Genomic DNA, 25,801 nt, shown 5'->3' on the forward strand with positions numbered 1-25,801 from the left:
AGACAGCTTCATCTTTATCATCATTGGGCAGGAAGCTCTGTAATTTCACATCGTGGTATAAACCGGGGCTGAGAAAGGGTATGAGTCTTACTGTTTATAGTAGAGTGAAATGAGTAAGCAGGAAGGCTCAGTAGAAATTGGATCTGTTCAAACAGATATGGTGTAAGGGTTGATAAAGCTGATGGTTGTTAGGACATTGTAATTTCAAAGACTCTTGGAATTGTGTGTGAAAAAAACTGCATACAGACTGCAAAAAAAAAAAAAAACAACTGAAAAGAGACTGTATTTATTATTAGTTAAAACATTTGCTTACGGGTATAAAAAATTTACATCTATTTTAGGCTATAAATGTGTGTTAGATTTGGTTGAGTTTGCATATTTGAAAACTTTTTATACTCTGAGAAGTTACTCAGCAAAACAAGAGTGTGTCATGAATAAGATTTCATTCAAGTCAAGCAAAATCTGTATATTGCCCTTCACTTAGAGGGACTTCATTGTGAGTATTTTGAAATGAACATGTCAGAGTTGCCGTTATGGTTTCTTTGCATGATTAAGACTCCTCTGTCTGATGATCCTAAAAAGTAAGAGTTTTGGAATTACTCTCATCAAAGCAGCTGTTCTGGCTTAGGTTACAGGCTTAGTTTGAGAGTTGAAAGCGAAAATGATCTTATAGCCTCAGTTAGTACATGCTTCACCATTAAATTCAGCTGCTTTTGATGTTTGAAAAAAATACACTCTGTCATTTAAAAATGTTATTTTCAGGGGTGCCTGAGTGGCTCCATCAGTTAAGTGTCCAACACTTGGTTTTGACTCTGGTCGTGGTCTTGGGGTTGTAAGATCCAGCACAAAGTTGGGCTCTGTGCTCAGCGGGGAGCCTGCTTGAAGCTTCCCTCCCTCTGCCTCTCCCCCTACTTGCTCAGTCTCTCTGTTTCTAAAACAAATAAATCTTTAAAAAACTGTTATTCTCATCTGTCAAAAGTTTTAAATGCCACGAGGCAAAAATATTGATATCAAAAATATTGAGAGGTGCTCAGTTGGCTCAGTCTGTTAGGTGCCAACTCTTGGATTCAAATCATGTCATGAGCTCAGGGTTGTGAGATCGAGTCCCACGTCCAGCTCCATACTCATGATGGAGTCTTCTTAAGATTCTCTGCCTCTCCCTCTGTCTTTCTACCTACTTCAAAATAAATAAAATCTTTTTAAAAATACTGATACACTTCTAGGTTTACTCTTTTAAGGAATGCTGCTTTTAAATTTCTTCTCCCCCCCTTCCTTTTTCCTTCATTGTAGATTTTGGTATTCTTTTATCTTCAGTATGCACTTTAAACTCATCACCAGACTGGAGTACACTGGAACTGAAAGGATGTTTCTTTTTTCATCTGAGTTTACCAAAGTAAAAAGACAGCAAAAATGACTTCTAGATGGCTGATAGCATATGTGGAAGATATGAAGCAACTTAGTAATTTTACTCTGAAATTTTCAAATTGTGTTTTTCCTAAGGAAGTATTAAATATAAATTATCTTAAGTGGGGCTATTTTACCCATTTTACTGCCTTTTCCTTTCTAACTTTTCTGTCCTTTCCTGCTCTGGACAAAGTCTTGGCTAGTTTTGTTCTATGTACTCTAGTATTTATTTTAGGATATCTCATTTGAAATTCAAAATAGTATTTCAACTACCAATTAACACCACTGAAATGAGTGAATACCACCCAGGCCCTGTAGATTTCACAGCAAAAATAAAGGTGATGGGTGGATCTTATCTCAGCCTCTTACCCGAGTTATCTATCCCCTGGCATCCCCTTCCCATCAACATCAGTGGGTGAAATGGCTTCTCCCTGTCCTGTCCATGTGCCCTTATTCCTTTAAACCTGCACTCTTGATTCTTTTCTTTTCTTTCTCTTTACATCCTTTGCCACCTTATTGTTTAATTATATTTAGGAATTTAAAAACATCTATTGTTTTTGTCTCTAATCTAATTCCTTATTTAGCTATCAAAGTTAGGTAAGAGCTATTTTCCTCCATCTCCTACAAAATGGGAGTCTAAACGAGTTTTCTTTCCTGAGTCCACTGACACCTGCTTCAGCCTTCGGTAAATCGCTGAAATTATCCCCATTCATAACCTTCTAGTTGTTAAGTTCAATGAACTTTTTCAGTCTTTATCTGACACCAGTGGGAATAACCATCCAAAATTGCTGGCTTAAAGGTAAAAGAAGGTTATGAGATCAAGAAGAAAGTATTTCCAAATACGATCCATCGGTTTCCTTTGAGAAATAGCCATCTGCAAAAAACATGTGTGGGTTTGGTTCTATCCTTCATCACTGGGTTATAGCACTAGTTAAATGTTTGTAAAACATCCAAACAGTCTGCTTTTCCTTCTGGGTCTTTTTCTCCTTCTCAGAAATGAATGGTAGGGTATGACTTATGCAGCACATTTCTCTCTTCTGCTCGTGTGTGTGGCTATCATCAGGCTGCTGTAGCAACTGTGAGCAGGTTACCTATAGTTTATACAAGAGAGACAAGTTCCATGATCACTGACCATTTGTAGCTATAGTCTCTGAATTCCCCTTTTTACCTGGACATGACCTGAATACCCACATGAGCTTCTGGATGGAACAGTAGAATTTAAGCTGTGTTTAAAACCAGACTCTAGGCTCTGGAACCAGACTGCCTGGTAGACAGTAGATGGTAGATATCAGTGCTGCACCTTTGATATGTTACTTAACACCCTGTGCTTTAGTTTCCTAATCTGTAAAGTAGAAATAATTGTAGTAAGTTATTATTTGTGTTAAAAGAGATGCAAAGCTTTTAGGAGAGAGCTTGATATCTAGTAAGCACTCAATAAGCTTTAGCTGGTATTAGTATTAGAATTAAAATTGGAATTAAGATGAAATTGAAAATAGTATGAGCATTTGTATTAGCATTATTACCAGGCTGGCTTTAGGCTCACAAGTGAAACCCTACGTCTAAATTTTGGAAGAAAGATGAAGAACGGAGTGACCAGGAATCACAGCAAAAATGAGTGAAACCACGGTAATGATAATTATTTATGTGGAGACTACATTAATACACACAATAAGTCAAGATATGTCTGCCTTTAAATGACAAGTAGATATTTTACAAATATCACATGTCTTCATAGTCAAGAAGTCCTTATGGGTTTGAAATACAAAATTGCAACCATAAAAATTTTAATATCTTTTGGGTGCATTTCATGCTCTACTTTGTTGAGTAACTTACCTATTCTACTCATTTAGAATAGTAAATTAATAGCTATTTTAAAAGGCTGACAAGAAAGACATTTCTATTCTACCTAGAATCTAAGGAGTCTGAGGTTATGGATAGCCCATTTAAAAATTATATTTCCACAAACCATACTATGTTGTAGTTTTCTATTATGTCAGACATCACTCTTTGTGTCAAATATGAATGCAAAATTTCCACTAAATAACAGGTGCAAAGTATTAGCCATGATGCATTTTCCACATCTACAAAACAAGGGGGTATACTAATGAGAAACTCTCTCACATCTCTTGCAGTGTTACTATCAACCATGTGACTCTGGGTGTAAAGCAATTACATAGACTTAGCCTCCAGTTACCCTTGAGTTATTGTTGCCAGAGGGTGCTGTAATCACATTATGTAGAAAAAAATCATGGCTCAATCAAATGGAAATTTGCTGTTGGTTATCAACTTAAATTCTAAGCAGACAGTGGTTTCAAAAGGAATTTAAAATGTCCTTGATGGGGCGCCTGTGTGGTGCTGTTGCTTGAGCCTCCGACTCCTGGTTTTGGCTTCTGAGAGTCATGATTTTGGTGTCCTGAGATTGAGCCCCATGTGGATCTCCATGCCCAGCTCAGAATCTGCTTGAGACTCTCTCTCTCCCTCTGTCCCTCCTACCTACTCTCTCTTTCTCAAATAAATAAATCTTTAAAAATAAATAAATAAGTAAATAAGTAAATAAATAAATAAATAAATAAAATGTCCCTGACATTGACATTGTTCTAGTCACAAAAACACTTTGTATTGGAGAGAATAAAGAGAATAAAATTAATACAGTAGTTTACAGTGGAAGAGAACAGAGCTGTAACATCAGGCAACTCAACCAGTATCTGTGATTGGCTTCTGAACCAGGTAATATACTCTGAGCATACACCTAACTATTTCCAGATTCCTGAAATAATGAAAGGAGTTTGAAAATAAAGAAACTCCCATATTAGTGCTGGAAACTAGAGAGAGGGGACACTTGACATTGGTATTTTGTCAAATTTCTTCAACTTGAGATTTAGATGGGGTCAGTGTAAAATAAAAGTCAACCCAATTCACAATGCCATGGGAAGGGGGGCACCTGGGTTGCTCAGTCGTTGAGCGTCTGCCTTTGGCTCAGGGCATGATCCCTGGTCAGGGGACTGAGTCCTGCATCAGGCTTCCCACAGGGAGCCAGCTTCTCCCTCTGCCTGTCTCTGCCTCTCTGTGACTCTCATAAATAAATAAATAAAATCATAAAAAAACAAAAACAAAACAAAAGCCCAATGCCAGAGGAAAGGAAAACTAACCAAATAATCAAGGGTCCTCAAAAGGATTCTACAAGTCCTTTTTCTGTACAATGATGGCCACTGAAACAAAAATATGATCACTTGAAAATTAAAATAACATTCTCTAAGATAACGGTTTGGTAGAGAGGAAGCAACTATCATCATTGATGGTTTATAAAATTAAAAGAGAATACTGCATGTAAAACTTTATAGGATAAAACAAACACAGGACTTCAATGGAAATGTATGGCTTTAACTATTTTCACTGTTCAATAAGAAAAATGAAAAAAGAAAAAACAGAAGAATTAAGCTTTAGGTTTCTTCTGCTGTTTTATCCATAGCATTCTGACTACCAACTGCTCTACAAACTTTTCCTTAGCAAACAGGACATGGCACCCACCTAGCTTTCTGCCTGGGTCCCCACCATGCCTCCTATCACCTTTATTGCTCTGTTAGTGGAGGCTTGCCCTAGGCTCCAAACTGTTCACGCTAACGATGTCATCTGTTCCTGTGACTTTGGTGACCTCTGACATATGATTGGAGTTCACCGCTGTATTCCTTTTTTTTTTTTTTTTTTTTAATTCATGAGAAACCCAGACAGTCAGAGACACAGGCAGAGAGAGAAGCAGGCTCCATGCAGGGAGCCTGATGTGGGACTTGATCCTGGGACTCCAGGATCATGCCCTGGGTTGAAGGCAGAGGTGCTCAATCGCTGAGCCACCCAGGCGTCCCATCCAGTGTATTCCAAGAAGCAGTCTTTTCACTAAATTTATAAATGCTCATTTCTGTTGCCTCTACTTTCACCACCTTCAAATGAGTTTTTATCATTTCTTATTTAAATAACCTCAGAACAATCCTCTAGCATTTACTCTTGTCACTCTCTGATTGATTCTCCAAGGTTAGTCAGAAGGAACTTCTAAAATATGCAAATATAATGTACCACTCATCTACTTAAAGCTTCTCAATGTGTTCCCATTGCTTTTATGATAGAGATAAACATTTTTAACATGGCCTATAATATCCTTTATAATGTGGCCTCTGCTTATCTCCCCAGTCTTATACTGAGAGGCCTTTTTGCCCTTACCCCTTGCTATGTCTTCTTTTGGTTACTAGAACATGTCATATGGAGTGTGCTAATTGCTGGACTTGTAAATTTCTGCAGCATATTCTTTTCTCTTTTGGTAAATACACAGAAAAAAATCTATTAAAACTTATCTAAAGGCTAAAGTATTTTACATATTTTTTCTTATTCTTTATGTTATTCTATTTATTATTCCATTCCCCAAAACCAATCCTAGAGTTCATACTCATATGCACTTGCATTTACTGAAGACCATGTTTCTAACCTACTTCTTGCAGCAAACAGTTATTTTAGCTATGCATTAAACTGTATTACTGAGGACCTCTGTGTATAATAAATTTTGTTTTCCTGTGTCTTCTTGTGGCTTCTAACACCTTCCTGTGGCTACCTCTGACTCACCATCTTATGAAACAATACAAAACACCATAGCACAGACAGCATTCATTCTAAGTCCATTTTTGCAACTCTCCCTCCCCTTTCTATCACCTCCTATGGAGAAAAATTGAGTTAAGACAAATTAATACAAAGGGATAAGATTTGTAGGGTAGATGTGAGCTTTGCAGAACTACAAACATTGTAATATATAAGTTTGTTTTGCTCCATCCCCACAAGAACCAATTTTTACCTCTTTGAAAATGATGTCACCCAATTAAAAATGCATGTTCCAGGGATCCCTGGGTGGCGCAGCTGTTTGGCGCCTGCCTTTGGCCCAGGGCACGATCCTGGAGACCCGGGATCGAGTCCCACATCGGGCTCCTGGTGCATGGAGCCTGCTTCTCCCTCTGCCTGTGTCTCTGCCTCTCTCTCTCTGTGTGACTATCATAAATAAATAAAAAAAAAAAATTAAAAAACAATGCATGTTCCAGATTGAATGGTTCAGGTTTGAGGAATTGTCCTTTTGATGGGGAGGGCAGCCCAAGGGCATTTTAAGGACTTATTCCTGGAAGCTCACCCTAGAGTCTGTTTCTTCAGTCCTCCCAATAGCTCTGTGGACCATTTATATCCACTAATAAATTCTCTTCTGGATAAAAGAAAACTGGATTTTTCAACCATACATCCTGTATTTTGAATCCTGTTACCGAATACTAAGCCATGCACATGTAGGGTGAAGCTCCAGGTGAAGCTCAGGGAGCTGTAATATGAGTAATTCCTCAAGTTTACACAAGATGGGAATATCTTTCATTTATAAAATGTCAGAGTAAGGGAGCCCGGGTGGCTTAGCAGTTTAGCGCCGCCTTCGGCCCAGGGCCTGATCCTGGAGACCCAGGATCAAGTACCATTATCGGGCTTCCTGCATGGAGCCTGCTTCTCCCTCTGCCTGTGTCTCTGCCCCCCACCTCTCAAGAATAAATAAAATCTTAAAAAAAAAAAGTCAGAGTGAACACCCAGAGTGCTCAGGGGAGATACTAGAATGATACCCTCAACCTGCCTTTAAAAGCTTGTAAGTGTCATGGGGTTAACTTATTGTATATGTAATATAATTACTTGACATAATGAAATCCAACATTCTAAAGAAATAAAAAAAATCCAGCATTCAATAGGTAATAGATAAAATGTCTACTTTCCAAAAAAGACTATTAGACACTGCAAGAATAGGCACATGTGACCTATAAACAGGAGAGAAATAGGCAATAGAAACAAATCCAGAAATAAATAATAGCATTGTTACAAGGTCTTTAAATTAGTTATTAAAAGTATGCCTAAATTAAAGGAAAATATGAATATTATATCAAAAGAAATAAAATATATAAAAAGAACATGAAACTCTAGAATTGAAAAAACAATACCTGAAATAAAAATGGAAGAAAAACTTATCAACTCAAAAACAAACAAACAAAATATTTGTCCAAACTGAAGCAAAGGGATAAGAAAATAAAACAAAATAATTAAGAAAAATCAGTTTCAGTGACCTGTGGGACAACATAAAGCAATCTAACATTCATTTAATCAAAGCCCTTAAGAAAGGAAGGGAAAAATAATTAAAGAAATAATGGCCAATGTATTTTACAAATTGGACAAATACCATAGATCTGTAGATCCAGGAAACTTAATATGCATCAACCCATATAAAGAAAGAGAAAAAGAAAAAAAAAGAAAAAAGAAAACTATACTGTCATATAGCATAATTAGGTTGCTGAAAACCAGGGATAAAGGGGAAAAAATCTTCACAGCCACATGTAAAAAGGCCATATCACATACAGAAGAACAAAGCTAAGAAAGATGAGAAACTCTTTGCCAGATACTATGCTAGGCCGAAGATAGTAAAACATTTATAACATGCTAAAAGAAAGAAAGAAAGCCAAACTCAAATTTTATACCTAGTGAAAATATTTTTCAAGAATGAAGGCAACAAAAAGAAAGATTTTCAAGGATGTGGATGGAGCTATAGAGTATTATGCTAAATGAAATAAGTCAGAGAAAGACAAATACCATATGATCTCACTCATGTGGAATTTAAGAAACAAAACAAATGGGCAAAGGGAAAAAACAGAGAGGGAGAGAGAGGCAAACCAAGAAACCGACTCTTAACCACAGAGAACAAACATGATTACCAGAGGAGAAGACTATGAGAGTGTGTGGGAAATAAGTGATGAGAATTAAGGAGTGAGCTTGCTGTAATAAGCATCAGGTATTGTATGTATGGAACTGTTGAATCACTGTATCATACACATGAAATTAATATCACACTGTATGTTAACTTACTGAAATTTAAATAAAAACTTAAGAATGAAAATAACATAAGGATTTTCTCATATAATCAAAAACGGAATTATTGCCAGCAGATCTGTGTTGCAAGAAATGTTAAAGGAGTTTCTTTAGATTGAAAGGAAATAATACAATATGGAAACTTGTATGTACACAAAGAAATGAAGAGTACTAATGTAGATAAATGTAAAAGATATTTCTCTCTCATTAAAAAATGTCTTCAGAAGATAGCTATTTTTAAATAAAAATGATAAGAATACATAGTGGAATTTGTTACGTGGAAATAAAGAGGATGACAGTAGTACAAAGGCCCGATATGGGAAAAAGCATACTAATGTGCAGTTCTTACATTATTCACACTGATAAAATACTATTAAAAGACCAAATAAGTTAGAGATTCAGACTGTAATCCTTACAGCAACCAATGGAAAATAAAACCAAGAGGTATACGAAGCCAATAGTAAACGTTGAACAAAATTGTAAAAATTTCAGTCCAAAGAAATGCAAGAAAAAAGAAGCAACAATAAAAAAAGATAAGGCAAATAGAAAACAAAAAATAAGGTAGATTTAAACCCAAGTATTTGTGTGGGTGTGGGAATGTGTGTACATAAAAGTTTTAAATACTCCAACATGTATGTCTACAATATATTTTTTAAAATCCTGCTTTAAGAAATGGATAGGTGAAAGCCAAGAAGACTGATTAAGATATATCATGCAAACACAAATCACAAGAAAACAGGAGTGGCTGCATTATGATGTGAAAAAGTATAATCTACAGCAAGAAATATTGCCAGGCAATAAACAGTAACATTTGAAAGAGACAAAAAGTTCAATTCGACAAGAAGAACTTCGTGTTGCCTCTAGGTTTATGGTAATTTGTTACAGCAATAAAGGTAAATATTATACTTAATCTGACAAAGCACTCATATTCAGAATATAAAAAATAGTTTCACAACTCAATTATAGGAAAAACACTAATTTAAAAACTGACAAAAGATTTGAATAGATCTTACACAAAGAAGACATATGAAAGATGTTCAGTGTCACTAGTCATCAATGAAATATCTAAAAATGCTGCCACACATTTACTAGAATGGGTAAAATTTAAAATGTGGATATTAAGAACTTTGAATTACATGTGGGAAATTGCTGTGAAATACATAACGGTATAACTGATTTGGAAAATATATTGGGAATTTCTCATAAAGTTGAACATACACTTACCATATGACCCAGCAATTCCACTATTAGGTATTTATTAAGTAAAAGTAACAATATAATACAATACATAAAGGTTTGCATGTAAATATTCGTAGAAACTTTATTTGTAATAGTTAAAATCTGGAAAAAACTCAAAATATGTATCAGGTGGTAAATAGATTTTAAAAATGTGGTTATCTATACAGAGAAAAAGAACTCAGTGATAAAAGGAATTGAGTAACATATCCAATGATGTAAATGAACCAAAAAAATTACATTGAGTAAAAGAAGGCACACTAAGGTCCATAATACGTCATTTCATTCATATGAGATTCTAGAAAAATGCACTACAATCCATGTCACAGAAAGCAGATCAGTAGGAATAAGGTGGGAGGGAACCAGTGCTAATTTGTCTAAAGAAGACTTCTGGGGTTATGCAAATGTTCTGTATCTTGACTGTGTTGGTGGTTACATAGATGCATACGTTTGTCACATTCATCAAACTGTTCACTTAGAATGGGTCAGATATGTGTGTGTGTGTGTGTGTGTGTGTGTGTCTGTGTGATAGTACCATAAAGTTTAAAAAGGAAAAAGAAAGAAAATCTAAATGGCCACAAGAAAAAAAAAAACCCATAAATCTTCCTCTTTCTTTTATCTTCCCAATTAGTTCTGCTTTACTGCTTTAGAACTATTCAGTCTCCTGCCCACTGCTCTGTGCTCATAAGTAGAGAACGTGAATGTTGACTCTAAGTTTCCTGTGTCATTTTCATCCAAATTGTGCAGTATTTGGCAAATGTTCTGCTTTTGAGCTATGGAGTTAGGATCACATCCTATTTTCAGTATCGATGGTGCTCTCTTTTCTTTTTGACTCTTTTTTTGTGTATTTTAGTGGTTTGTTCAGGTTGAAGATAAAACAAATGAGTATCACTTTCCTATTTTCCCATAAAGTCCCAACAAAAGTGAAGATTTTACCCTTAAAACTTAGAATAACAAGTTTTTACTAATTGTCCCTAACATTTCCCAGGATAATAATTTGATTTCATTGCATTTTAAAATTTACTAGGCATTATATGTAGATTCAAGTATGGCATGCACTGAAAACAAAAATAAAATTATTATGTGAAATCACTGTGCCAAGAGAAGAAGAGATCACCTGAATTATATTTTGACTTCAATGTTCTTATGTGAATTTCTTATAATGTCGCTAATATGCTTTTTTCTCAAATATTTTATTTATTTATTTGGGAGAGAGAGAGGGAAAGAGAGAGAGAGAACACACTGGAGCAGTGGGGGGCGGGGCAGAAGGAGAGGGAGAAGCAGACTCCCCACAGAGTGTAGACCCAGATCCCAGGACCCTGAGATCACGAGCTAAACCAAAGTCAGAGGCTTAGTCAACTGACCCACCCAGGTATCCCATGTTGCTTATATTCTTATCCCTTCTGACATCATCTTAGCCACTTGGTATGATCTTGTTTCTAGTTTGCTGTCCATTTGAATATTAAGGTATAAAATGCCTTTTCAGAAGAGGTTCTAGGAGGGTGACCTTTTAAACAACTGTAAAGCCGTATTTCTTGAATTTTTGATTATTAAACACATATTTTTTAAGCCACCCTAAATATCAAATTATTTAGATTAAAGATTTTTTGTGTGTTTCTTGGATTCAAATCTATAGGCACTGTAAAAGAATTACACTGATGTATGAATCCTCTTGAAATAAAAATTCTTAGAAAAAGAATTTGCTATCCAGTTATCTCCTTTACTAATTTGGCAATTTTGACACTCTTTTTAAAGTCAGGAGAATAGATTAAATGTGATTTTGTGAAGTACTTATTTATTTTGCCTGAGAAGTTTTCAATACTGGAAATCTGGAATGAAATTGAATCCTTTCTTGATAGAAACATATACATCTTTCACTATATTAACCACGGGCCCATGAAGCTATAGGATGTCAACCATATGTTCGGAGGGCACACTGACACAGTCATAGTGCCCTGGGGAAAGCGCTTGTGAGTACTTCATTAAGATGTCCAACTCCTCTCCAAGCAAGATACAATTTTCACCTATTACCGGTTGACAGTCTTCCCCATTGGATTTGTTGGAACATTTCTCGGGTCTGATTTCACCTGAGGCAAGATTCCGACAGTCTTAATTTAGGGCCCATTAAAGAGACCTGTGGCAGGTGTTTCTGCTCCTATCAGCCCTAACACTTTCCCACACCAGCCAAATTGGCTCCTGATGTGTTTATGCAAAGACTGCTTGGAGTAATGTATCACAACATATGGGAGAGGAAAAGGAATTTATTCCGAGAAAATATAAATCAAACTAAATCAGTGGAGATATTATCTTGCTAATAATGAAGAGGAGAATTGCTACTAACTTTTATTGTTGTAAAAAATATTCATATGTGGTAGGTTAAAAATCAAAGCTTCTTTTTAGAGTTTATGTCTTTAAAGATCTGGCTCTACACTCTCTGTGCTTTGTTTTTGAGTATTCAGAATTGGGAATCAAGCAAATAGTGTTTGAGTCTGTGCTCTGCCTGTAACAGGTTACACATTCTTGGGAAATTTCTGTCACTCATTTAAGCCTCAATTTCCTTATTATTAAAATACACCTTAGTTAAATCTTTTCTAAATTTCCAATAGAGTTTCTTGTATTTATTGAGATGAAAGAGTCTTTAGTAAAATGTAGATGACCAATACATAAAAATGCAAGGAATTGTGGCGGGTATATTTCTAATTTTTTTTTAATTTTTATTTATTTGTAATAGTCACAGAGAGAGAGAGAGAATGAGGCAGAGACACAGGCAGAGGGAGAAGCAGGCTCCATGCACCGGGAGCCCGACGTGGGATTCGATCCCGGGTCTCCAGGATTGCGCCCTGGGCCAAAGGCAGGCGCCAAACCGCTGCGCCACCCAGGGATCCCTGTGGCGGGTATATTTCTATTTTCTCAGCACACAGTATTGATAGGGCACTTTGATATACATGGTTTCATTGTTTTATTTTTTAACACAAAAGATGACCTAATATTTAAAGTTTTTTTATGGTAGTGAAAAAAACGCACAGATCTACCCTCCTAACCAAAATTTAGCTGTACACGATTTAACTGTAATTTAACACGATTGTTAACTGTAAGTATGGTGTCATACATTAGATCTTTAGAACTTTTTCATCTGATGTGATTAGGAAACCTTTACTCATTGAACACCAATTCCTTATTTCTCTTCCTGGCTCCTGGCAACTGCCATTCTATTTTCTGTATCTATGAGTTTCTACTTTAGAGGCCAAACATGGGTGGAATCATACAATACTTCTCTTTTTGTAACTAGCTTACTTCACTCAGCATAATATCCTCAAGGTTCCTTCATGTTGTGGCATATGACCGGATTTCCTTAATTTTTTTTTGGCTCTGTAATATTCCACTGTATGCATTTACCACATTTTCTTTATCTATTCATCCATCAATGGACGTTTAGGTTTTCCCACCCCTTGACTATTAAGAATAATGCTGCAATAAACACCAGATTTCAAATATCTCTTCAAGATCATACTTTTAGTTCTTCTGAGTATATACCCAGAAATGGAATTGCTAGATCTCATGGAGGTTCTTTTGTAAATTTTTTGAGGAACCTCCATTCTGTTTTCTACCATGTCTGTGCTATTTCATATCCCACCAACAGCGTATAAGGGTTCTGATTTCTCCACATCCACCCTAAACCTTGTTATCTCTTATCTTTGGTAACAGCCATCTTAGAAAGTGTGAGGTGATAACTTATTGTGATTTTGATTTGCAGGCCCTGAGCTTAGCGATGTTGAGAATCTTTTCATATACTTGTGGGCCATTTGCATATCTTCCTTGGACAAGTGTTTAATCAATACCTTCACCTATTTTAAAAATCAGGTTATTTTTCTTGTTATTGAATTGTAGGAGTTTAAAAAATACATATTTTGGAGATTAATCCCTTGTCAGATATATGATTTGCAAATATTTTCCCTCATTTCATAGGTTGCCTTTTCACACTGTGGATTGTTTTCTTTGCTGTTCAGAAGCTTTTTAGTTTGATGTAGTCCCATTGGTCTATTTTTGCTTTTGTTGCCTATGCTTTTGGTGTCACAGCTAAAAAAAATCATTGCCAGACCAATGTTATGAAGATTTTCCCCTTTGCTTTCTTCTGGGAGTTTTATATTTTCAAGTATTTAATTGCTTACGATATCATTTTGTGTGTGTGTTGTTAATAAATGTTTCCAATTTTATTCTTTTGCATGTGGGTATCCAGTTTTCCCAACACCATGTGTTGAAAAAAACATCCTTTCCTCACTGTGTAGTTTTATCATACTTATGAAAGATCATTTGACTATATACACATAAGTTTACTGCTGCATTCTCTATTCTGGTCCATTGTTCTTGATGTCGATTTTTATGCCAGTACCATACTGTTTTAAATACTGTAGCTTTATAATATATTTTGAAAACAGGAAGTGTGAGGCCCCCATATTTGTTCTTCTTCAATATTGTTTTTGGGTATGCAGAGTCCTTTGTAGTTCCATATAAATTGTATAATTATCTTTCTAGTTCTATGAAAATTTCTGTTGTGAATTTGATAAGAATTGCATTCAGTCTGTAGATGACTTTAGGTAGTATGGGCAGTTTAAGAGTAAAAAGTATTCTAATTCATGAACATAAGATATCTGTAATTTATTTGTATCATCTTTAATTTCTTTTCAGTAATGTGTTATAGTTTTCAGTGTACAAGTCATTCACCTCCATGGTCGAATTTAGTCCTATTTTATTCTTTTTCCTGCTATTGTAAATGGGACTGCTCTCTTAATTTCCTTATCAGATTATTGATTATTTTGTGTATAGTACTGCAACTGATTTCTGCATGTTGGTTTCTGTAATCTGCAACTTTACAAATTTTTTATTTCCAGCAATTTTTTTTCCTGCAATCTTTAGGGCTCTCTGTATTTGCAGATCATGTCATCTGCAAACAGAGTTTTTACTTCTTTTCTTTTGAATACCTTTACCTCTTTTTCTTGCCTAATTGCTCCAGCTAGGACTTCCAGTACTATGTAAATAAAAGTGAAGAGAATTGACATTCTTGTCTTCTCCTGATCTTAGTAGAAAAGTTTTTAGTTCTTCACCATTGAGTGTGATGTTAGTTGTGGGCTCATCATATGTAGCCTTGTTGGTCTATTGGGATGATCATACAGTTTTTATCCTTTGTTCTGATTATGTGGTGAATCATAGTAATTGCTTTTTGTATGTTGAACCATCCTTGTATCCCAGAGATAATTCTCATTGGTCATGGTGTATAATTCTCTTAATGGGTTGTTGAATTTGGTTTGCTAATAGTTTGTGGAGAATTTTTGCATCTATGTTTAGGGATATTTGCCTGTAGTTTTCTTGTAGTCGTTTTCTATCTTTGCTATCAAGTCAATGCTTGTCTCATAAAATGTATTTGGAAGGGTTCCTTCCTCTTCAATTTTTGAAAAATTTGGCAAGAATTGGTGATAATTCTTCCTCAAATGTTTATAGTATGAACTAGTGAAGTTATCTAGTTCTGAGCTTTACTTTGTTGCATGACTTTTTTTTTGTTGTTATTAATTTAATCTCCTTACTAGTTACAGGTCTGTTTACATTTTTTATTTCTTCATAATTCCATTTTGGTATGTTGTAGCTGTCTAGAGACTTGCCCATTTCTTTTTGGTTATCCAATTTATTGGCATATAATTGCTCAAAGTAGTCTATTACAATATTTAAATTTCTGTGGTATCAGTTGTAATGTCTTCTCTTTGATTTCCATATTTGTTTATACTTTACCAGAGAGTTTTATACTTTCATGTTGCTGTTTAATATTCTTGCTTTTCAACTTGAAGAACTCCTTTTATCATATCTTGTAAGACAGGTCTACTGGTGATGAACTCCCTTAGCCTTTATTTTTTATGGAAAAGTTCAATTATCCTTCCTTTTGAAGGATATTATTGTATTCCTTCTCTCCAGAATTTGTTTGGTTCTTTTTTTAAAAATATTTTCTATCTCTTTATTGATATTCTTGTTTTATTCATGTGCTATTTTCTTGAGCTCACAGAGCACCTTTATAATGATGATTTTGCATTCTTCAGGTAATTTATATTTCTCTTCAGGTAACTTTAGGATAAATTTTTGGAGTTTATTTGTTCTTTTTAGGGGGGCATTTTCTTTGTTTCTTTATTGTTTTATAACTTGGAATATGCCCATTTATAAAACCAGTTGCCTGTCTCAGTCCTTATGATTTCATATAGGGGAAGATGTTCATTAAGCAGCCTAACTAGAGATTTTAGGGGCACCTAAAAACTTGTCAGGGAAGGTGTAGCTTCTCTACGCTGAGGAAGCAATTTACCAATTAGAGAGGCATAGCCATTTTTTTTTGTTTTGTTTTGTTTTGTTTTTTGTTTTCTGTTTTTTTTTTTTTTTTTTTTTCAGGAGCCTCTAAACTCTTGCTTTATGTGGTGTCTATGGGTGGCACTGAAAGTTCTCTGATTCTATAGCAGTAATTACCTAATCTCTTGTTCTCACCTGCTACCAGGCATGGACAATGTGCTGCCTTCCCATCAGTGCCCTAAGACAGGCAAAGAGTTACTAGTTCCTCAAGTAGCAATCAGAAAATGTGGAACTCTGGGCACATATTCTACTTCTTTTCCTCCTTCCTAAGGAAGAGGCTTTGACTTGTGTATCTTTTCCCACTTATGCCAAGCTGTGCCAGCTACAGCAAGACACTCCCCATCCTTCTTTATTTACAGTAGCTCCTAGCCATATAAACTAAGCTAGTTCCATTAGTGTTCCAAATGAAATGAGGCATAAATTAGGCCCTCAGGTAGCCCTCTGAAAAGCCAGAATGTTGAATGCATGAATGCCCTACTCTTCTCTTTCTCCCTGAGGGAAGAGTAGCTAGTAGGGTTGTTTTTTCCAGTGCTGTGCTGTGCCAGCTTGAGAGAGGAGCTGAATCAGGTAGAGTGAAATTGATCTTCAATCCATTTCAGTGCAGTTGTTTTTAGCTTTGTGCTCTCCTGGTATACTGAAACTTCTTAACTGGATTAGGGGATTATCTAAATGCCTACATTTTGGTCCACATATCTTGTTAAATCAGTGTTTTTGTAGGGAAAGTAGGGCTGGGACTTCCTATTCCATTTTGTTGACCTTACTTTCTATTTTAAAGCTTTTTTATTGCTAGGAAATTCTTTCACTAGTGTCATAAACTGCTATACCTTTCACCTGTATTAGTAAAGTAGATATCCATAATGTGAACTGACCTGAATCAGGGTTCTGTGAATCACCACCCCCTATTCTATACATCTTTTATTCTCAGGAGCTTCCATTTTTTAAATGTGATCACAATTGATTGTGTGGCTCTCAACCCAAACTCCATCATTGAGCATATTTCCTGGTAACTTTCATTCTTGGGACCAGAGGCAGTGTGAAGGAAATGTCTCTCAGGTGACTGAGGTCATAAGACATAAAACTTTGTAGTTATTAGAGTTTGTGTTTTCACCATGTGTAGAAGGCGATCCTTAAGCAAGAAAAGAATGAAGTTGACATGCTAACAGAAGCAGACATGAGAGATACAAAAACATGGTCTTAATGGTGCCTGGTGCCCCTTGAGCTCTTTAGATGGGTCGCATATGCATTTTTATTCATGGTGTTCAAGAAAACTTTCATAGTTAAATTAGTTAAATCTGGGATTTTATTTGTATCCCAAACAGGCTTAACTAATGTAATTTTCATTGAACTAAAAAATATCCCAAACCCTAATAGCAACTTGAACTTTATGATTTTAAGTATTATATTGCATTGCTATGTGTTCTAAATCTACATTGTTTATTTTCTTCTCATTTTAAATAGGTACAGCCAAATAAATTTTTTAATGCTTTTGTTTGTTTGTGTTTACTCTGATACAGAGTAACCACTAAACCAATATAACCATTCTATAGCATGCCATCAAAAAGTTGCCTGGGGTTGTGTTGTTAAAACAGATATTTGACAAAAAGTAATGTATATACACCCCAAACATACTATAGCCTGTGTCTATACTTTCACACCCTTCACGTTCTTCTATCCTCTTCCTAACCCATATTTTTGCCAGATAAATATCAATGTTTGTAAAGATTGTGCCTATAATCCTTTATTTTCCTCCTTAGTAATTTTCTCTATGAAAAAGTTAACAGATTATTCTAAGACTGTTTTTGATGTGTGAACTGTCCTACTAAAGACGCATTAGTCTAACTACAGCTCTAGCAAGTAACTGTAATAACTTCTAATCTTTATCATTTTGTCTTTTTAATGGCTCCCAAACGGTTCTAGAGTATGTGAGACAACACATCTATTAAAGTGGAATAATGGTGTACCTAATAGCGCTGAGGCAAGGGCTCTTAGGCTGTGTAACTTTCTTATGAGAACATTAGTTGAGTCTATTTGGGTCAGGAAAAATGAGACTACATTTCAGCTTGAGGAAGTGACATGTTGTTGTTGCCAGACAGGCAGTTTATTATTCTTTTCTGAGCAGAATACCCAAAAGATGCTTTTATTTGTATTTCCAGATGTTTCATCATATCATTATTATGATGAACTATTTCAGAATACAATTACATAGGCAGCATCCTCAAGAATAAATAAAATGATAAGCTTCACTGAATTATCAAAGAGTTTATGGAAGATTTTTTAAAATACAAAGCAATCTATTTCCAGCTTCTTATAATAAGAAACTGTTCCAAACTTGGTGAAATCACAGTCATTTTTAGAGCTTGCAGGGACTTTGAGATCACTTGATCATAAAACTACACAGAGGTAGTTTAGAAAGGAAATTACAAGTACACAGCAGGGAGAGCTAATGTACTCCATAACTTCGGGGAAGGCATTCTGGAGAAATAAACTTTAATCTGAGTGCTATAAGATAAAAAGAGGGAAGGGCGAGAGCAGCTGGCTGAGGTTTTTTTGGCCAAAGTGAATATTCTGGCAAGTGAGAGGGATGCCTGGGTGGCTCAGTGGTTCAGCGTCTGCCTTCAGCCCAGGGCGTGATCCCGGAGTCCTGGGATCGAGTCCCACGTTGGGCTCCCTGCGTGGAGCCTGCTTCTCCCTCTGCCTGTGTCTCTGCCTCTTTCTCTCTCTCTCTGTGTCTCTCATGAATAAATAAATAAAATCTGTAAAAAAATACATAAATAAAAGTTTAAAGTCTGGCAAGTGAGAGAAGGTGTATGTGTTCAAGAAACTGAAGGATGTCAGGGTTGGCTTACCTTTAACAACTGTGTAGCCCTGGGTGAAATTACCTAGTTTCTATAAGCCTCAGGGCCTAGTTTCTATAAGCTTCAATACGTTCCATTTAAGAATCAAGATAATCATAGGGTGCCTGCCTAGCTCTGTCAGCAGAGTGTGTGACTCTTGATCTTGGGATTGTGAGTTTAAGCCCCACTTTGGGCATAGAGCTTACTTTTAGAATCAATAACAACAAAAACACCTTAAAAATTTAAGATGATAATAGTACCTACCTCCTGGAATTGTCATGGTTAATTCTAATTCTATTCATAAAAGTTTTGTCCCAGTGCTCTTAGCACATATTTTCACTAAAGAGTAACTTTAGTAGATTTTTAAAAAACATTATTTGAGAGAGGAGGAGAAAGAATGAGAGAGAGCAAGCATGATCAGAAGGAGGGGCAAAGGGATAAGCAGATTTCCTACTGCCTGTGGAGCCTGATGTAGTGCTTAATCTCAGAACCCCGAGATCATGATCTGAGTCAAACTCAGATGCTTAACCAACTGTGCCACCCAGGCACCCCAGAAATCGAAAGATTTTAAGTGAAGAATGACGTGATCAGATTTTTAATATTAGTTGTTCTTCAGAATAGGAATGGATTTATAGAGAACAAGACTAAATGTGGTAAGATCAATTAGAATAACTTTATAGGGATCAGGTGTATAGCTGTCAGGTGGTGATGGTGTCGGTTAAGATAAAAATAACAGAGATAGAAGTGGATTAATAAAATTTGAAATATTAAATTTTAGTGCAATTATTAAGGGAAGAGTATAGGGATGAAGAGAGAATAGTATGGGATAACTCCCAGTTTCCTAGTTTCTATTACTCTATAAGACATGACCATAAGTAGCAACTTGAAACAACATACATATATTATCTCATAGTCTGTGAGTCAGGAGGAATCAGAGTTCAGCTGAGTCCTCTGCTCAGGGTCTCTCAAAGCTGAGATCAAGATGGCATTTGGGACTGTAGTCTCATTTGAAGGCTCTAACTGAAAAAGACTTCCCTTCCACCACAGTTCCCTAATTCTATTCATTTAATGCTGGTCATATCATTATCATGGTGCTGCACCATCTATGATGCCACTGCCCTGAATGTGGACTCCCACAAGTGTCTCAAAGTTGTTTACCATGCTTGAGTACACAAATACAAACACATCTCAGAATATGAAGGAAACTGTAATTGATAGTATATTTTCTCATCACATAAATTTACCATTTGGAATTTTAGGGTTTGCACATAGAATAATACATCTTCCAACTATGTCTCCTTTTGGACACTTTAGGAAATTATCTCTCCATTTTTGGAGTGATCTCTTTGATGCTGGTAATACCCTAGCTTTGCACACACTGCCATGAGTGAGAATGATCTTTGCACAAGGGGCCTTGGGCAGAGTGAGAAGAGGAGTAGATTCATCTATGGAATGTCCATTCCTTGTCTGGGTAAGCCTTAAGAGCAACCTGGAACAGCATGATGTCAAATGTTAATTATATTTTCTTCAAAATCAGTTGAGAATATTTATTCAAAATATTGAATACTGAAATACTTTGGATGTATAAACCAACTGTAATTACTAAAAACAAAACAAACAAACAGGAACATATTGCATTTTATACCTAAAAAGAAAGGAGAAAATGAATAAATTAAACGAAGAATCTAAAGTTACAAAAGACATAATTTTAAAGTTCTACAACAGCATTTTTCTCCTCAAGCAATGAATGTTCTATTGGAACTCTTATTCTAATTGGATAAATTACATTTTTTACAGGAGTGGAATGAAATTGAGGTTTTACAGCATCTAAATTTGAAAAACTCTTAAAAGAATCATAAGTAGTGATAAATTACATACGATTTGCCTTGTAAAATACAGTTGTTGGGAAAAGACATTCTGAATGAAGGCAAACAAGGCAGTATAAGCAAAAAAAAAAAGTGAGCTGAAGTATTTACCTATTTCAATATAAAAAGTAGAATTGAGAATATTCTCTACTTAACAGAATTTGCTGTGAATTTAACAGGTACCTCGGCACTTAAAGATACTATTTTCTCATTTAAAAATATGGTCTATGTAGAAGAGTCCATTAAAAAGGCTACAATTTTAAAGATGTTTGCTAAAAACTTTAAAGGAGGGTACTGGAAATTTTATGAAAATATTAAAAACGAGGTCATATTGAAAAGAACGCATTCTGGGATCCCTGGGTGGCGCAGCGGTTTGGCGCCTGCCTTTGGCCCAGGGCGCGATCCTGGAGATTCGGGATCGAATCCCACGTCAGGCTCCCGGTGCATGGAGCCTGCTTCTCCCTCTGCCTGTGTCTCTGTCTCTCTCTCTCTCTCTCTGTGACTATCATAAATAAATAAAAATGTAAAAAAAAAAAAAAGTAAAAAAAAAAAAAAAAAAGAACGCATTCTTCGAGAAAAATACCATAATAGGTGCTGATATCATTAAGAAACTAAGGTATGTGAATATGTAGCAAAAGTAATTTTTCTGCTTGTTATTTTTTATGGCTCAATCAATATAAAAATGTTTGAAAAAACATTTTCTTTAAAATAAATATTCTCATCTTTAGAGGGAAATTTATTATTTAAAATAATTTTAAATTGTTTGAAAATATTTTTTAAAGTTTGTTAATAGAATTCTTCTATATGGCCACCAACATAATAACCCCGTCTGTTGGTCAATATATATTTCAAAAGTTATATAATTTGAATTCTTTTTAGATACTTTTTCACTTTTAAAAGTATCCCAGTTGGGACAATAAATTAGATGATTATCCTGTCTACGGATATATCTCTTCACATGCCTTGCTGTTTAAATGTCTGTAGGTGAAAGGGCAGGTCTCACTCATAGTTCTTACTTTCCCAAAGTACATATGCCAGTGTGACAGAGACTATTACCTTATGTACAAATCCTTTTCTTCATCCTGTAGAAATTAGCCTACATTTTTGTAGCTTCTTGTAAACCTTGTAAACGTGACAGAGTTTTATGAGTGGATGATGAGCACAAGTGACACATGTCAGTTTCAGGCATGGTGCATATTTGGGAGGTTCTTCTATTTTCTTTTCTCCTCTTGCTAGGCGAAGTAGCAACAACCATAAGCGTGACCTTGAGAGCCCTCATTTTATAGATGGCAGAGCCACTCCCTGAATGGAGTCTGAGTGTCTGAATTTTCTGGCAGTGCATACCAACCAGAAAAACTCAGTACTGTTACCTAAGCAAAAAAACACTTCATAGTTTTAACTCACTGAGATTTTGGCATTTATTATGGTAGCTAGGATTAATTGAATGTATACAGAAATGGGTACCTTAAAGCAGAATGCTGCCATAATAAAATGGGAACTACGTGGTATTGTGTGGTTTTGTTTGTTTTTGAAGTAGACTCTCTACTGGCCAATATGGGGCTTGAATTCATGACCCTGAGATCAAGATAAACTGAAATCAAGAGTCGGATGCCCAACTAACAAAGCTATTTGCAAATGTGTTATCCTATAAAGAGCTAGTATCCAAAATCTATAATGAATTATCAAACTCGACATCCAAAAGCCAAAAAATTCAGTCAAGAAATGGGCAGGAGACATGAAAAGACATTTCTCCAAAGAAGATGTACAAATGGGTAACAGACACTTGAAAACATGCTCAACATCACTCATTATCAGAGAAATGCAAATCAAAACCACAATGAGATACCATCTTACACCTGCCAGAATGGCTGAAATAAAAAAAAATACAAGAAAAAAGTGTTGGCAAGGATGTGGAGGAAAGGAAACCCTCTTATACTGTTAGTAGGAATGCAAACTGGTGCAGTCACTCTGGAAAACAGTATGGAGGTTGCTAAAAAGTTAAAAATAGAGTTACCCTATGACCCAGCAGTTGCGTTATTAGATATTTTTCCAAAGTATACAAACAAACAAAAACCAAAAAAAAAGTATACAAATATAGTGATTCTAAGGGGCACATGTACCCCAATGCTTATAGCAACAATGTCCACAGTAGCCAAAATATGGAACGAGATAAGAGGAAAACAGAGAGGGAGGCAAACCATAAGGGACTCTTAAAACTAGGAAACAAACTAAGGACTGCTGGAGGGGAGGTGGATGGGGGGATGGGGTAACTGGGTGATGGGCATTAAGGAGAGCACTTGATGGAATGAGCACTGGGTGATATATGCAACTAATGAATCACTAAATTCTACCTCTGAAACTAATAATATACTAATTAACCTATATGTTAATTAAATTGAATTTTTTAAAAAATAGAAAACAAAACAAAACAAAACAAAAAAACAGAAGTAGGAAGGGAGCATGGAGGATGGCTAGTGATCCTGAGTGGGCAATAGGTGCATGGGTGTGGGGGCTGCTTGGGCCTGGGGGCTGGTGTCCCTGAACTGAAGGAGTTCTGGAGATGAATCTAGGTAAGGGGGAGCTGCCTTTCGATGGCCTTCGAGTTCTTTGCAATGGTTTTTATTTTTGGAAAGGAAGGGTGTGGCTTGCTGGCTAGCTTGGCCCCAGACCTGGCTTTCCTGGTTTCCTGCAACCCTCAACATGGGGACATATGCTACAGGTGACAAGCATGGCCATGTGCATGAGCTTATCTCATGTGTCTCACAGGAGGATTGGGGCATACCCTCTGTGTCAGGAAAGGAGCTATCAATGAAGCTGGCCTAGGGAGTGATAGTAAGGGCTGCTGCTACATCCAAGCTGGATTCCAGGGTCCCATGGGAGAGGATAGTGTTGAGAAGCAGGGTACTAATGCTCACTGACTTGGTAGTACCAGTGGAGGTGCTCTAGGGCATCTCATAGGAGTGGCAGGCAGAGGGCTGCTGCCTACCCTCAAGCTTGCCCACACTCCCGATGGGGGTGGTGATAGTGGTGGGTATATAGATGGTACTTATCTCATGGGTCTCACAGGGTGGGTTGTAACACACCAGCATCATGCCAGGCTGCATGCCACCGTGCTGGGCTGTCATCCTCGACCAAGTCAGTGATAGTGACTGGTCAAGGGCTGTTCTATAGTAGGTGAGGCTAGAACAGACCTAGGGAGGTCATAAACAGGCTGGGACTTAATCCCATGGAGACTGTGATCAGAGGTACCTGGGTAGGCTGGGTGACAGGCTGCATGGTGGGGGTGGGGGTGGTGAGCCCACCAGCCCTTGTCAGTGTGGTCTGTGCAGCCAGCATAGAATGACAATGGGGCTGATCACCTGGCTTCAGGAGATGGCAATAGTGCCCAAGGTGGTGATGGGTTTGGCCAGGGAGGCTCTGGTGCTGTGGCCCACAGTTCTGGCAAGGCTGGGGGGAATGGTGCCTGTCACTCTGCTGAGGGTTGTGAAGCCTATGGTGTTCTTCACAATCGACATGGTGATGGTGGGCTTCATAGTGGATACAGTGACCGGGGTGACCAGGCGAATACACCTCAGTGGACATGGTATCCACCTTTAGCACCACCTGCGTCACCACCTTACTTCCCATGGCCAGTGGCAATTTGGGAGATGGCAATGTTGGTTTTGGGAGGGGTGTTCCACTTCCTGAAGTCACCACCTTGGTGGTGATAGTGGTGATGGGGCACTTGATGCCAGGACTGCTGTCACACCTGTGGCCAACTTGGGGATGGTCTTGATGATGGAGGTTGTGCTGGACTTAACAGTGCTGGGGGGACATGCTTTGAATGTCCAGTAAGGCAGGCTTAGTCCCAGCCACACTGGTCTATATGGAACTGATGATAGTGGTGGGTTTGCCATCTGCTGAGGGAACCAGCTTCAGGAAGGTTCCAGCTGACAGGGGCAATTTGGTCTGGACACCCACCATCACTTTGCCCAGATTGGAAATCAAAGCATTGCCTTCTGCAATAGAAATGGGGCTCTTCACCCATGGTCTTGGTGATACCACCCACAACCATGGCCATCACCTGGGCTTGCTGAGCCATCATCACATTCTCTGACTTGGGTGCCAAGATGATGAGGTGGGTGGATGTGTTGGCAGTGGAAGAGATGGAAGTCCCCACCTGGGCAGCTGCAGTCACCAGTGTTTGAGTGGCTGGGTTGCTGGCCATAACTGGCACATATATAAACTACAGAGTATAGCCAGGAGGGTGGTGGTGCCAGTTATCATAGCCATGGTTCTGACGATGGCGGTGCCTGCTGCAACACTTGGCACTGTGGGCACCAAGGAAGATCATCTGGGTGGTGGCAGCTGTGGCTGCTAGTGCAACCATCCCGCTCATCTTTGGGCTGCTGCTGATCACTGTTCCCCGGGCACTCTGCCCATTCTGCAGTGAGAACTGCTTTTGATAAAGTAAGGAATACCTCCTACATTGTTAGATCAAATAATCAGATGTGAATTAGAGGTTATTTCTTGTTTTTCAATATGTACACACAGAATTTCCCAGCCCTGTTTATCCAGAAGACCATATGTAGTGCTTTACCGTACCGTCTTTGTCTAAAATCAAGTGTCTCTGTGTGTGGGTTTATCTGGGGGTTCTCACCTCTGTCTCAGGTCTGCCTAACTCTGCACCCAGTGTCATACGCTTACTTATTGCAGTGTAAAAATAAATCTTGATGTCCATTAGAGCAAATCCCATCACCTTTTTCTTCTCTTTTAGCTATTCTTGGTCCTTCACATTCCCATATAAATTTTAGAATCCGCTGACAATTTCACAAAGGAACCTATTGGGATTTTGATGATAATTCATTGGATCTATAAATCAATTTGGGGAGAATTTTACAGTATTGCATCTTCAACTTGGTCACTCATACAATCTTCTCATATATAAATGGATTTGGTTTGCAGATACTTTGAGAGTTTTGCATCTATGTTCATACAGGGGATCAGTCTATTTTTTGTCTTATAAAAAAATAAGACTGTTTAGACTTTGCAATCAAGGTTTTGTTCCTTTCATAAATTGAACTGCTGGAGTGTGTATGTTCATTCCCTAGCCTCTGAAAGAGTCTGTAGAGGATTAGCATGACTGTCTCACTAAATGTTTGGTAGACATCACTGAACTTTCTGGAC

At 37.1% G+C, this 25,801-nt stretch overlaps 1 pseudogene; it reads right to left on the reverse strand.

Moving 5' to 3' along the window:
* Positions 1-23,771: 23,771 nt before the first annotated feature.
* The window catches only part of LOC102156276, a 76,035-nt pseudogene continuing 74,005 nt past the window's right edge, over positions 23,772-25,801 (reverse strand).

This window comes from Canis lupus, chromosome 25 (genome assembly GCF_011100685.1).
Source record: "Canis lupus familiaris isolate Mischka breed German Shepherd chromosome 25, alternate assembly UU_Cfam_GSD_1.0, whole genome shotgun sequence".
Classification (NCBI taxonomy): domain Eukaryota; kingdom Metazoa; phylum Chordata; class Mammalia; order Carnivora; family Canidae; genus Canis; species Canis lupus.